Here is a 15,005-nt window from a genome sequence, read left to right as displayed (position 1 = left end):
AATAAATAAATAAATAAATAAATAAATAAATAAATAAATAAATAAATAAAAGAAATGAAATTAATCTGAACCAGAACTCTAGGCCCCTTTTGCATTTTCGAAACTGATCCTCCGCCTTCCAGTTAAGTAATGTGCATTCTTTCTCTTCTGTATATCTTAAGATAGGGTCTCATGTAGCTCAGGCTAGCCTCAAGCTTTACTATGTTGTCAAAGCTGACCTTGAACTCCTCTCAGCCTCCTGCCTCTATCCTCCAAGCACTAGGATTGTATGTATGCACCATCGACAATTACCCAATGTTTTCAAGGTTTGAGTTTTTTACAATTCAGTGTTCAAATCTTTTAGAATAGTGTTTATTATGTTGTAGTACTATTTATATTTTTATTTTCACCAAGAGTCAAATATTCCAGAACCAAATGACTAGATGGTTGTTCTTTCTCTGCCAACTCACGAAATCACTTGTGACAAGCAGCAAGCTCATGTCCCACAGCTCTAACCTGGGTACTTTATAACTTGCCTATCCACCTAATTATGCTCTTCTGCCATATTACGTTTAAGTGGCTATAAATCTAATTATAAACAGTGCTGTTCTAAATACTAACTGGATACTTATATTCTACTTAGTATATTTTTTGTTTTGTTCTGAGAGACAGTCTCACTACATAGTAGCCCAGGCTGACCTCAAACTGTAGATCCTTCTGCCCTGAACTCCAGACTTATAGGGATACAGTAAGTACGTTTGCACTATTATTTTTCTAGAATTATTTTGGCAATCCTTACTTTTTTTTATTTACTGTAACACAGTCTCACTATGTAGACCAGGCTGGCCTCGGTCTTGTGGCAATCCTCCTACTTGCCTTCAAATGCTGGAATTATAGGCAAGTACCCACATGTCTAGTTTCCCCTTCTATTTCATGTGAATTTTACAATAATTTTATAAATACTATAGAAAAATGGAATGAGATTATTTGAAACTGTATTGTCTACAGACTTCCAGAACTGAAAATTGTACGATGGTACATTTATCTATACACATATTTCTTTGCCCATACTCAGGAGTGCCAACTGTTCCAGAGATCTTGGTTTGGCACCTCCATCAGATATTTCAAGTCAGTCAGGCATAGATAACTGAGAGGCACTCCTCATTTAGCGGCGCGTCTCACCTGTACGGCCTCGTTTATGTAAAGAAAGAGATGTTCTTTGAGAGAATGCCTTCCTGCACTCATTACATTCAAAGGGCTTCTCGCCAGTGTGACTTCTCCTGTGTATGATTAGTGATGAGCACCAAGAGAAGGCTTTCTCACATTCACTGCACTCATAAGGCTTCTCCCCGGTGTGACTTCTCACATGAAGAATAAGCGATGAGACTCCAGAAAAGGCTCTCCCTCACTCGTTACACTTAAATGCTCTCTCTCCAGTATGGACTTTTTCATGTTCAAGGAGATTTTGTCTCTGACTAAAGGCTTTTCCACACTGACTGCAATGATAAGGTTTCTCTCCAAGTATGAATTGTCTCGTGCTCAGTAAGATTTGATTTCTGGCTAGCGGCTTTCTCACATACTGTACACGCATAGGGTTTCTCACCAGTATGAGTTCACTGATGTCTGATGAGGTTTGACAACTGAATAAAGGCTTTCCCACACTCAGTACATTCATATGGATTTTCTGCTGCATAACAAGATTTTCTTTCCGGCTGAAGGCTTTCCCATACTCCTTACACTCATAGAGTTTCTCAGCAGTATGATTTCACATGTGCGCAGTAAGCGAAGAGCTCTGTGAGAAGGCTTTTCCACATTCACTGCATGCATAAGGCTTCTCACCTGTGTGGCTTCTCATGTATATGATAAATACTGAGCATTGCAAGAAGGCCTTCCCACATTTATTACAGTTATAGGGCTTCTCCCCTGTGTGGCTTCTCCTGTGCTGAATGACAGATGACATCCGAGAGAAAGCTCTACCACATCCTTACATGCGTAGGGCTTCTCCCCAGTGTGAATTTTCTCATGCTCAATGCTGAAGGCTTTCCCACACTCCTTACATTCATAGGGTTTCTCTCCAGTGTGTACCCTCTCATGTTCAATGAGATTAGATTTCTGACTAAAAGCTTTCCAACAATCCTTACACCAGTAAGGTTTCTCCCCTATATGGATTCTTTGATATTTAATGAGGTTAGACATTTGAACGAAAGCTTTCCCACATTCGTTACACATATATGGCTTTTCCCCAGTATGAATTTTCTACTGTGTTGAGATTTTCCTTCCCGTTAAAGGACTTGCCACATTCATTGCAGCCATAAGGTTTTTCTACAGCATGCTTTTTCTCATGTCTGAGGAGGTCACATTTATGAAGGAAGTCTTGTCCACACTGATTACATATAAAGGGAGCTACAGCACAGGGTGAGCAATGGTCAAATGGCGCTCCACACTCATCACAGTTAAAACTCTGGTCTCTTACACAGATTCTCTTATAACTAAGTATGTCTAAATTTCCTTCTAAACCCTTTTTAAGGGAATCACAAACACAGAGGCTTTGTCTTGAAGTAACAATATCTGAGCTCAAAGAACAGATCTTTGCAACCTTTTTACAGTCAGTGGCACTTGGATAGTCAGAGCTTTCCTGGAGCCAGGTGCGCCTTCCCTCACCAGGGTTTCCTGGTGTCTCTCCATCTGCTCATCAACCTCCCACACTTCTCTACCACCATACTATTAACAGTTTAGAAATTTGAATCCTTATGGTAGGCTTTAGTCAGCCAATAAGAAACTAAAATGCAAATGCCCTCATTCTTAAAGACTGAGACGTTAACTCCTACAGGAGACATTATAGGGAAAAACCCAAAGCAAACAAAAAACCTGGTACTTGTGGCTCTAAGTAGCACTGATGGGATTTAAAAAAAAAAAAAAAAATAGTATCCTTGATTATAATGAAGAAATCAGCAAGATGAATGGAATTAAAATGAGGGGTGAATGTCTAATGGACTAGGGTAAGGGGTCAATATTAACAAGATATGATTCACATTTGTGGTTAGACATGTCAGGCAAGACTGACTATGTATGTTTATTTCTCCTCCCTTCCAAGAAGAATAAAGGGCCAGACTTTAGAGGCATAAGACATAGAGAGGAATATATAACAGACAGGATTTCAACACGAGAGTACAAGATGAACGGTAGGCAGGACTGTTAACGGGAAAGCACATGTGTCAGGAAGGTGAAATGACAAGACTCGCCAAGAATCAGGAGAGCTAAGAACTCAAAGGCCGCAGGCAGGCACTCCCTCAGACCACTGCTTTTCTACATCACACTGAATGCTTGGCTACTGAAGGAAAAAACAAAAACAAAAACAAAAACAAAAACAAAACCAACTAAAACCTGCTGGTAGCAATCCTAATCAGAAGATGGCATGAAACAAGGTTAACATGCAAAAATGAACTGCTTCTCAGGAATGAACAAGCAGAATTTGAAATGAACACATCACTATTTTTATTAGTATTCTTCAAAACAAAATTAATATAAATCTAATAACGTATAAAACCTGCAATGGGAAAAACATAAAACTCTTGACTTCTAAAATCAAAGAATAAATGGATATTGCATGCTGATGGACAGGAAGACCCAAACTCAGCATGTTAGTTCTTAATTTGATTGATAGGTTCAATTTCAGCTTGTACTTTGCTATGAGTATAGAGACAAACTGATTCTGAAGTTCCTATGGAGATGAAATACCCAGAATAGAGAACACAGTATTAAAAAAGAAAAATGGTGGGGACTGGGACCACATAATCTCAAGATTGTGGTTAAACTCTAACAATCAAATAGAATGGGAGGCAGTAAAGAAACAACCAGAACAAAGGAACAGGATAAAGAACACAGAAACAGATGCAAATAACTATAGTCGGTTGGTCTTTGAAAAAGGAGCAAGGGTAACACAACATGCCCATGCCTCCAACAGTATTTTATTTTTACTGCTATTATTATAAATGGACATTCCTCCTCCCCCCACCCCCGAGACAGGGTTTCTCTGTATAGCCCTGGCTGTCCTGGAACTCACTCTGTAGACCAGGCTGGCCTCGAACTCAAGAAATCTGCCTGCCTCTGCCTCCCTAGTGCCAGGATTAAAGGCATGCACCACCAAGCCCGGCCTCATTTTTTTAAAAAAGATTTATTTATTTATTATATGTAAGTACATTGTAGCTGTCTTCAGACACACCAGAAGGTGTCAGATCTCATTACAGATGATTGTAAGCCACCATGCGGTTGCTGGGATTTGAACTCACTCAATACTCTTAACTGCTGAGCCATCTCTTCAGCCTGACATTCTTTTATGTCCTCTTAGTTGTGAGGTATTTGTGAAAGCTATTAGGTTTTATGTATTAAATTCCTAGTACCTCACTGGATTCTCATATAACTTGATACATCTTCTCAGTTGGTTCTAGCATTTTCCAGGGAGATAATCCCAACATCTGTAAATTCAAATGGTTTTATAGTTTCCTTTCTAATTCTTTCAAAAATGTTTTTAATTTTTGTTTCATATTATTTATTTCCTAAGGAGGCCAAAGAAGGCATCAGATCCCCTGAAAGTAGAGGTACAGACAGCTGTGAGCTGCCATGTGGGTGCTGGGAACCTCACCAAGGTCCTCTGAAACAACAGCCAGTGCTCTTAACTGGTGGGCCATGTCTACAGCCCCCTTCAATTCTTTCTTTCTTTCTTTTTTTTTTTTTTGGTTTTTTGAGACAGGGTTTCTCTGTATAGCCCTGGCTGTCCTGGAACTCATTCTGTAGACCAGGCTGGCCTCAAACTTAGAAATCCACCTGCCTCTGCCTCCCAAGTGCTGGGATTAAAGGTCTGTGCCACCACACCCAGCTTAGCCCCCTTCAATTCTTAAAGAACTTGTTTTTCTTTCTTTTCTAATACTCAGGTAAACTTAAACAACATACAAAATGTAAAAAAGAGAACTTAGCTCCATTTCTCAAAGTAGAAAGAAAACAAACAAACAAACAGGGAACTTGGCAAACTCCTACATCCAGTATAGTCCTAAGAAAACTTCAGCATGATTCTTCCAAATCAGACAGTTAAATCTAAAACACATGTGGCAAAATAAAGAAGGAGAGCTCTGGAAACAAGGGAGTGAGTACAGCTGAGAGAGGGGAACAAAGTGTGAAGGATGAAGGACACTTTGGATGGTTTGCATTTGGTAACCTAGTAGGCCTATGAGGAAGATGTGGATCAGTAGGAAGATACCAGTGTTTTCTAAGGCAGGAACATAACCTTCAAACCCACAGGACTGTGACATACAGTTCAAAGTGCCACTTATTATAAAACACAAGGTGAAGCTTTTCAGTGTGCAGTGAACCAAGAACTAAAGGAATCCCAAGTATGAACTAAGGCTGGTTTAAAATGCCACAGTCCACAGAACGCTGACCGTATAGGAAGATAAACTGTGCACATGAGAGAGGCAGGTGAAGGATCATAGAAAGGGACAGTAATCACTAGGTGAGCTGTAGACACACACAGGAAGATGAGCGTCCTGAAATCACAGGGGCTCTGCCCTTCTAAAGTTTAAAAAGGAGCACAGCTCCAATAGGGCAGAGACATCCCAAGAATAGAAATGTCACATAATCTGACACGTGGCATGCCACATACACATCTGTCATTTCAAAGATCGGAGCCTTTAACAGTCTTTGGAAATGAGGAACGGAGCCCTTCCTGAACTCTGTCACGTGCCTCTCTCATTAAGAGCCACTTCTCACTTATTCACCTGGAGAGCGTCTCCAAAACATGTCTTCCTCCAGTACCCATNGCTCTTCTTCTTGTTCCAACTTGAAGATCACATCTGGTTTGGTGACTTGACAACCTGGTTCAGGAAACAGGAAAAGACGTTGCATGTTAATGCTGGCGACAATCTACAGATCTGGGGCTGAATCCTGGGGTCTTAAGGACTTGGGCCGGAGAACCAAGGAACTTGCACAGTGACACAAGTAATCAATATCTACCCTCAGGGCTGGAGCATACACAATCATGAGGGAAGGCCAGGCTCATCCAGCAACCTAGGAATGAAAAGGAATTCCATGGGAACTGGAAAGCTCTCCTTACCCACAGTTACTAGGTTGNTGTAGGTCTCCAGCATCACATCTCGGTACAAATCCCTCTGAGCAGGCTTCATTTGCTGCCATTCCTCCTGTGTGAGGTCCACAGCCACATCCTTGAATGTCACTGTTTTCTATATATATATAAAAAAAAATCCCAATTAATTGGAAGTCATCAAAATTAGGGCTTGTGATCAAAATAAGTAAGAATTAACTTGGCTAGTAACCAAGGGCCAGTCTTCATATTTACNAAGCTTCATATATACAGAAGGGGCACTACACGACAGGGAAAATATCCTCTAAGAGTATGTGAACCAAGTCAGCAAGCATTCCTTCATGCTGTCATTAGCTGCCTGGGGCAGTGGTCACTGAGTTTTACTGTGAGAGGGAGGAAGGAGCTAAAGGTGACTCATAAGGAAAGAGCTCAGACCTGACAGGGACTGAGGTACTGAACTTAGTGGGAAAGGGAGCAGGGCAGTTACGGGGAAGTGTGGCAGGAATATCTGAAAAGGCAAAGTTTGAGGTTTGTACTGGACTTCCAGATAAGACATCCTGTATGTAGCCAGACACATGAAGGAGCAGAGAGTGCAGGTCATCAGTCTAAAACTGGAAGATTTATCGCCACGGTGGTGAGCGTGAACTGTTATCAAGAACATAAAATATTGCTGGTAACTAGACTAAAGAGGACCAAGTTAAACATCAAAGACAGACTCAGGTTTTTATTTCCAACCAACAAATTAGAATTAATAGTATGGTAATAGCATAGTGGAAATTAAAAAAAAAAAGAAAAACCAAATGAAGTATTTCTGGAAAAGTATGTGATTTGATGACTATTGCTTGCTTTAAAAATGTTTAAAATGTATACAAAGTTCTGCCAGCATGTGTGCCTACACACTAGAAGGGGGAACCAGACCACATTACAGATGGTTGTGAGCCACCATGTGGCTGTTGGGAATTGAACTCAGGACCTCTGGAAGCACAGCCGGTGCTCCTAACCTCTGAGCCATCTATCTCTTCAGCCCTCAACATCCCAATTCTATGACTTCAAAACTGTTACTGCTTATTAATTAGAAATATACCTAAGGGGGCTGGTGAGATGGCTCAGTGGGTAAGAGCACCCGACTGCTCTTCCGAAGGTCCGGAGTTCAAATCCCAGCAACCACATGGTGGCTCATAACCATCCGTAACAAGATCTGACGCCCTCTTCTGGAGTGTCTGAAGATAGCTACAGTGTACCTACATATTATAAATAAATAAATCCTTAAAAAAAGAAAAAAAAAGAAATATACCTAAAAACTGTATCTATCTACTAAATTGCCTTTTAATAACATATTTGGGGGGGATTGTTTGTTTGTTTTTTGTTTTTTGGAGACAGGGTTTCTCGGTGTAGCCCTGGCTGTCCTGGAACTCACTTTGTAGACCAGGCTGGCCTTGAACTCAGAAATCCGCCTGCCTCTGCCTCCCAAGTGCCAGGATTAAAGGTGTGCGCCACCACGCCCAGCAACATAATTTTAAGTGTGTGTTGGCCATCTGTATTTCCTCAGCACAGCTATAACATAATTTTAAGTATGTGTTGGCCATCAGTATTTCCTCTAATTCTTCCTCATGCTTCTTATCCAATTTTTTATTGTGTTAACTACTGATTTTTGAGAACTACTAGTTTTCCTGATATTTGTGTGTGATGTGTGTAGAGATACAAACATTAAAAAATACCGAGTTGCCCTCCCACAGTAGAAGAGTTTTACTGAAGAAGCACATTTATGATACAAACCAGGCAGTCTCCTCCTCTCTCTTCTAGGCTACCCTCAAGTACTGAGCGGAATCAGCCCAGCCAGAGAGCAGCTCAGCAAGGAGACTACAGAGCCAAGCGGAGTAAGCGCCAGAGTAGGCGGTGCAAGTCAGCAGGGGGAGCTCACTAGGTACCCTTGACGCCCGGCATTCTTCTGAAACGCAATCTATTATAACCCCCCTTTTAGATGATGAAATTAAGGCACAAAGAAATTAAGATACTTCTCCAAACACGGTCACACACTTTATACAGTCACCAGACAAAATCTGAACAAAAGTCTGTTAGGGCCAGAGAAACACTGTCAGAAGCAGAGAAAAGCCTCATGAACCTTTGGCTCAGTGGCTCTCAACCTGTGGGTCAGACACCTTGCCTAAGACCATCAGACAACACACATTTTACATTATGATTCATAACAATAGCAAAATTAGTCATGCAGTAACAACAAAAATAATGTTGGGGTGGGTGACGACAACACAAGGAACTGTGTTAAAGGGTCACAGCACTAGGGAGGTTGAGAACCACTGTTCTAGGTTATCTAGAATAAAGAGTGTGGGTCTGCTCTGTGACTGTGAGAGCTGAAGAAAAGGCAGCCAAGAGAAAAATGCTCTAAACACAGGAATGAGCTACTTCATAGAAACAGAAAGAATCAAGAGGAGGTGACAGAGAACACTCAGACAAGAGCCCTGCAGTGACCAGTGAGATGGTGGCTCAGTGGGTAAGGGCACCGGCCACCAACCCTGACGGCCTGAGTTCGATCTCTGGGACCCACAGGGTGGAAGGAGAGAACCACCTCTAACAAGCTGTCCTGATCCCCACACCCAACACAGTGGCATGCATATTGCCATCTCCCCAAATAAATAAGAAGTGTAATAAGAATTGTTTACAAAAAGAACTCTGGCAAGGTATGGTGGCACATGCTTTTAATCCTAGCTCTCAAGAAGCACAGGAAGGTGGAGGATCTCTGTAAGTTCAAGGCCAGCCTGGTCTACCTAGCAAGCTCCAGACAAGCCAAGGCTACTAGTGAGACCCTAACTCAAAACATAAAGGAAACTAGACAGCATCTTCTAAGACCAAAAATGAATAAATAAGTAAATAAAGAAAAGAGTTGGAAGGCCACAAATATCAGAACGGCAGGGGTGCCACAGAACATTCATAGAATCTAGTTCAACTTGACATCAAAAGCTTAAACTGGAAAAAAAAAAGTCAACCAAACAAAAACTAGGAAGATTATTCCAAAGAAACATGAATTTTCCACTTACTCTTCTATATAATTTTTCTTTGGTCAAGACTGATTTGCAAAAAAAAAAAAAAAAAAAAAAAAGCCGGGCGTGGCAGTGCATGCCTTTAATTCCAGCACATAGTCAGAGGCAGGCGGATTTCTGAGTTGGGGCCATCCTAGTCTAGAAAGTGAGTTTCAGGACAGCCAGGGCTATACAGAGAAACCCTGTCTAGAAAAAAACCAAAAAAGACTGATTTGCAAAATTGAGCTTAAAATAACAAAAATCATCTAAGTATTTTAGAATTTATTTCCAGGTTTCAGTATCAATGAAAAGCTTTTGCTTTCCTTAAGTAGTTTTTTTTCTCAGAAAGTACTAGCTACGGAACAGACTTGGTGTCTGTTTGCTTTGACTCTCGACTTCACACTGGACTTTGAGCCCACCGAGAAACTCTGCACACACCCACTCCTCCCAGCTGTGCTCCCCCCGCCCCCCTCACTTCATCTGCATGTCACTTCCCCCAGCCTAGTGATAGATTATAGCTGCCCACAACAGCTGCACCACAAACAATGCAGGGCGAAAATGATGTTTAGAACGTACTGAAGGCCTCGTCATGTCCTCTTCTTCCTGGTGAGGTGCAGAGTCCTCAGAACACCAAGCTGAGGAAAGAGAAGAACAGATATGTTCAGAGTTCCTGACAAAGGAATGTGGCGATCTTGCTGACAGATGGTCTGAGGTCCCCTAGACACTTGATCCTCAACAGTTAAGTACCACATCAATCTCCAGAGACTATGAAATGTATGCAGAGAACTAAACGTACCACATGCTGTCTGAAAGAGTTCTGGAAAGTTAATAACCTACTGGCGATTTGCTATATAGTATTTCTTTAAGAGAGAAAAGTCCTGATGCGAATTATAGAAAGTGTAAAAGCTTAATAAATCAAAAAATAGCAATAGATGGATGTTATTTAAAAAATGTTCTACGTAGCTGGGAAGTAGGAGCAGGAGTAAGGAGAGATGAAACAAGAGACATGACTTCTGGTTTATAGCACCACTTTAAAAATACACTGAAGTCTATTCTCTAGGAGCAGGATAGAGCCGGCAGGTGAAGGTGGTTACCTCCAAGCCTGACAACCTGAGGTCTACCCCTAGGAGAACCAATGCTGGCACGTTGTCCTCTCACCTACACACATGCTCTGTGGCACACACGAGCCTACACACACGTGTGTGCACAGACACTGGCACACAAAATAAATAAACGTAAAAACCAGTCAAATTGGGGCTGGAGAGATGGCTCAGCGGTTAAGAGCACTATCTTCTCTTCCAAAGGTCCAGAGTTCAAATCCAGCAACCACATGGTGGCTCACAACCATCTGAAATGAGATTTGATGCCCTCTTCTGGTGTATATCAAGACCGCTACAGTGTACTTACATATAACAATAAATAAATCTTTAAAAAAAAAATCAAATTAACTAAATGGAATGTCTATCATGGATAATCAGTAGTGCCCACATAAACTTCCCTGATAGGAGCACCAGACTTCCAAGCTGTGGCACTGCCCCTGAATACAGCTCTGCCAGGAGCCCACACTGCTCTTTCCTGCACCATGCTCTTACCTTGTCTTCCCGCCATCTGGAACAAGTGCTCCGTGCCCCGCAGCTGTTGCTGGTATTTCAAGGCTGGTAAAGATGATCTGCAGGTCCAGAGTCCACCCTTTCCCAGGACCCTGCAGCCTATGCTCTGGGTCTCAGGTCAGAAGGTCTCCTTCCATGACAGATATCTGTTCTCAACCATCTCTATGCTCACAGCACAAACAGTCTTAGTGTTGGGAGGCAGGACCTGTGGGCTTCAACCAGAAATAAAATTGGCCTCATGCGTCCTCACAGAATCCTTGTTATAACCAGCCTCAGAGACAGCCCCCAGCGGTCACTATCTTCTGGTAGGTTACTGTTGTTTAAAACATCACAGTTTTGGACAATGTGATACATACCAAGAGATAATTAACACAGCTCCCAACACTTATTTCCTTGTTTGTAACACTCTCTGCAGCAGAGCTATTAGATGTAAAAACCAGGTCATAGTGCATGAAGTACTCAACAGAGACACAAACAGCCTAGAAACAAAATGGTGCCGGAACATCTTTGGATTCATTAGTGTAGCCTCCATGCAGAGACAGATATGGCTGATTCAAACATTGGTGACTTGGGGGCTGTCTAGATGCATCGCTGCATAACAAGACTTATTGTTTCAGCTTGATGACCTGAGTTCTACGCCTGGAACCTTCCACATCAAAAAGAGCTGAGTGCCGGGCGTGGTGGCGCACGCCTTTAATCCCAGCACTTGGGAGGCAGAGGCAGGCAGATTCCTGAGTTAAGAGGCCAGCCTGGTCTACAGAGTGAGTTCCAGGACAGAGAAACCCTGTCTTGGAAAAAAAAAAAGTAAAAAATGTAAAGTATTACAACATAATGTAATATATTACACAAGGATGACAGAAAGAGATGGCTAGCTAGTTTGGTGTACAAGCATGTGAATATCTTGTTTAAGTTTGGGGTTTTGTTAAGTATATACAGACAAGAACAGAAACCAAGCCAGTGAGGGGGGATACCGAAACAGGGTAAATATAAACAATAAAAACATGTTTTCAGTAATATGATAATACAGCAGAATTAAACTCACCTATTAACAGTCAGGCCAGATAAATGAGTTTAAAAAACACTCAGCTGGTATGCTGCTCATGAGAAGCCTGAAACATAAAGACAAAGGGTTTGGAATATAAAACTTGTGACAAATGTAATTTGAGAGGGAGAGAGAGAGGGAGAGAGAGGGAGAGGGAGGGAGAGAGAGAGAGAGAGAGAGAGAGAGAGCGCACTAGTGAGAGCTAGAGAGCAGAGTATACTATCATCAAAGAGCACTTGCTCTAAATGGTAACACCCAGTTATAAAAGTATTTCTGGGGATTTCTTAATGTGGCAAAGTTATTTTAATAGATTACAAGCTTACCCACACAACTTTTCTTTGGCTAAATATGGACACATTTGGAAGCAGAGGTTTTTAGAGTCTTTGCACGATCTCCCCTGTGCTCCGGTAATCCACCATGAAAAGAAAATATGTTTGGAATCAGTTCTTTTAAACTTGAGCTCCAGAAAAAAAACAGAGAGCAGATCTGAATTTCAACCAAGTACAGCCTGGATCAGCTCAATGCAATGAATCCGCTAACAACGTGAACTCAAGAAAGAATCCCAGTTGGTTTGCTATTGAGCTTAGGAATTTTCTTCAGCCATTATGAAACTAACTTCAGGGCTGGGAATGTAGCTCATTGTACAGTTTTTGCCTGGTGTGATTGAAGCGTTAGATTTAAACTCAACACTGCAAAGATGGAAGGAAGGAAGCAAGGAAGGAAGGAAAAGGAAGGAAGAAAGAAAGAAAAAAAGAAAGAGAGAAAAGATTTTTTTAAAAACTTAAATAAGCCAAGCAAGCCATTAGGTAATAAAAAAAAAAAGAAAAACTGAAAAAAGTTAGAGAAGAAAGTGTTGGAAGGGCGGCAATGAGAACGGGGAAATCATTAGAAAGGACAGATGTGTTCCCCGTAGTTACGCCAAATGCTACAAACCTAAGAACTCGGCGGTACACCGGCTCACTTGCACTCGCCACGCCACCCCCACACTCACACCACACCACACCCTTACTCAATCCCATACCACCAAACATGGCCATGACAGGACACTCGCCCTCACACAACCACACCCCTCCCAAAATCTCCTGCGTGGCACGCAGACCCTTACCAGGGTTTTGGTTGCCGCTCGGAACAGGCACGAGTCCCGCCTTCTCCGCAAAGCTGTGACCCGGGGTACCCCGAGTCCCCCGAGAACCCGCGCCCAGCCCGAAGCCCACGGCCGGCGCAAGCCGGACCACCCGGGCCTCTCCCGCGGAGGGGTCCGCGCAGCGCCACCAGCCAAAAGCCCCCGAGACGCAACCTCAGAGACGCGGCATGCGGGCGACACAGAGCCGGTCCCTCCGCTCGGGCAGCAGCGTGCGCCCGTTATGTCCCAGAGCGTAGGAGCTCCCAGAAGGACCCGCGGCCTGACCCAACTTCCGGTCAGAGCTCGGCGGGCGTTTCCTGTGCTAGGGACAGGAGTCGTGGCCGAAGGCGCCGAGGTGGCTGAGCCCATTAGCGCCGCGAGACCGTGACGCCGGCGGCGAAGCGGCGCTGGACGTGAGCAGCCGCAGGGACGGTCTTTTCCGGAACAACCAGAGGAGGCGCTGGGGGCGCTAGGGGGCTGTCCCTTTGTGGACTACATTTCCCAGAAGGGCTAGTGGCCTGTCCGCCTCTCGCTGGGACGCTATGGGAAGGTCTCCCCGGCGTTTCCCCGGCGGGACCATTAGGAGTGAGATGGAAATCCTAGCGAGTACGGTCTTGTTGCTGTTCGGGGCTGCAGGTTCGGACTTGTAGGAATAAATAAATAATTAAAGGGCTCCATGCGAGGACAGGGGAGGCCCGTGGGAGTCGGAGCCTTGGGACTGTGCGGACTCCGTGCCCTTGAATAGTTTTTGTGGTTGTTTGTAATACATGTGGATAGCTTTTCTGTGAGGACATGAAATGTCTGGTCATCGTGGAGTTGTGGCTTAAGTGTAAGACTGTGCCTACCTGTATGTGGCATCTTGCGTGCTACCATGGGGCTCCTGTCACCTGAGTGGTTGTGATTTCAGAACTCTGTTCCTGGGAACAATCTCTGAGGTGAGGTTTAGATTCTCAAATTGGTCCGGGTGACCGATCTCTCCTAATCTCCATTCCCTACGCAGGATTGATAGAGCCCAGAGTAATCCCAGGTATTGGACTGCCGCCCCCATCTTATTGCATGCCAGCAAGCCTTACTTTATTTCAAGTTGCTGTAAAACCACCAGGCCTGGGTGAGCTCCCTAAAGGCTGAGATAAGACCGAGGTCTTAGAATAGCCTAGAGCCTGTATGAACTTCCTCCTACCTGCCACACCCTGGGCTCCAGAACTAACCCTCTGTTTACAAATTCCTTCTTTATTACCCCCTGAACACCTGCTCCTGCTTTTATGCTTCGAAAGGAGACTGCTCATGCCCTTTGTCAAAGGTCATAGCTATCCACTCCTGAGTCTGACTTGTGACCCTAACCAGTTAGAAGTATTTTCCCTCGGGGAATAAAGTTTGCTTTTGGTTTATTTCTGACTTTCGCGGTCCTTTCCTCATTATTTGCACACCCCGTGACCCCAACATCTGAATGCCTCTGAAAGTACTTGCTTGATGACGATTTGTCATTTGAAAATAGACCCGATATTGTCTCCATTGGAGAAAGGAATAGCTGTACCTATTATTAAGACAGAGTGTGGCATAGAGCTAGCCACGTTGCAAGCCTGATTGCAAGCTAGAATAACTGGCTTAAGTTTAACTGATGGGAGACCTTTAATTGGAAGGCAGAACAGGCAGATCTATGAGTTCCAAGCCAGCCTGGTCTACAGAGTGAGCTCCAAGCCAGCCAAGGTTTCCAAAAACAACAACAATCTGCGTACACTGATATCATTTGATAGTTTTCACTCATACGGTCAATTTTCATTTACTAATTACAAATTCCAGTTCAATATCATCTTCAGTTTCAAGACCTCTTTGATCTCAAGCTGGCTTCATATTTTAGAAACCAAAGTGTGTAGTGTGGAAGGAAAATGTATGATTTCACTATAAACTTCTCTCCCTCCTACCCAATGAACGTTTTCTCCACTGAAGACATAAGCCAATTCAGCTGAATTAAAAATAAGTTTATTTGGGAATGGGCTCCTGGGTAAACGTGCCAGTCTCAGGGGACAAAACTGGAGAAAGTCACAGGCGGCCTATGATGGGGGACAGGCGGCCTATGATGGGGGACAGGCGGCCTATGATGGGGGACAGGCGGCCTATGATG

At 43.3% G+C, this 15,005-nt stretch overlaps 1 pseudogene; it reads right to left on the bottom strand.

The window, feature by feature from the left end:
• Positions 1 to 980: 980 nt before the first annotated feature.
• LOC110327855 lies at positions 981 to 13,090 on the bottom strand (annotated as a pseudogene).
• Between the last annotated feature and the right edge of the window lie 1,915 nt (positions 13,091 to 15,005).

This window comes from Mus pahari, chromosome 1 (genome assembly GCF_900095145.1).
Source record: "Mus pahari chromosome 1, PAHARI_EIJ_v1.1, whole genome shotgun sequence".
Classification (NCBI taxonomy): domain Eukaryota; kingdom Metazoa; phylum Chordata; class Mammalia; order Rodentia; family Muridae; genus Mus; species Mus pahari.
The sequence above is the reverse complement of the archived record's forward strand: the minus strand, read 5'-3'. Positions and strand labels throughout refer to the sequence as shown.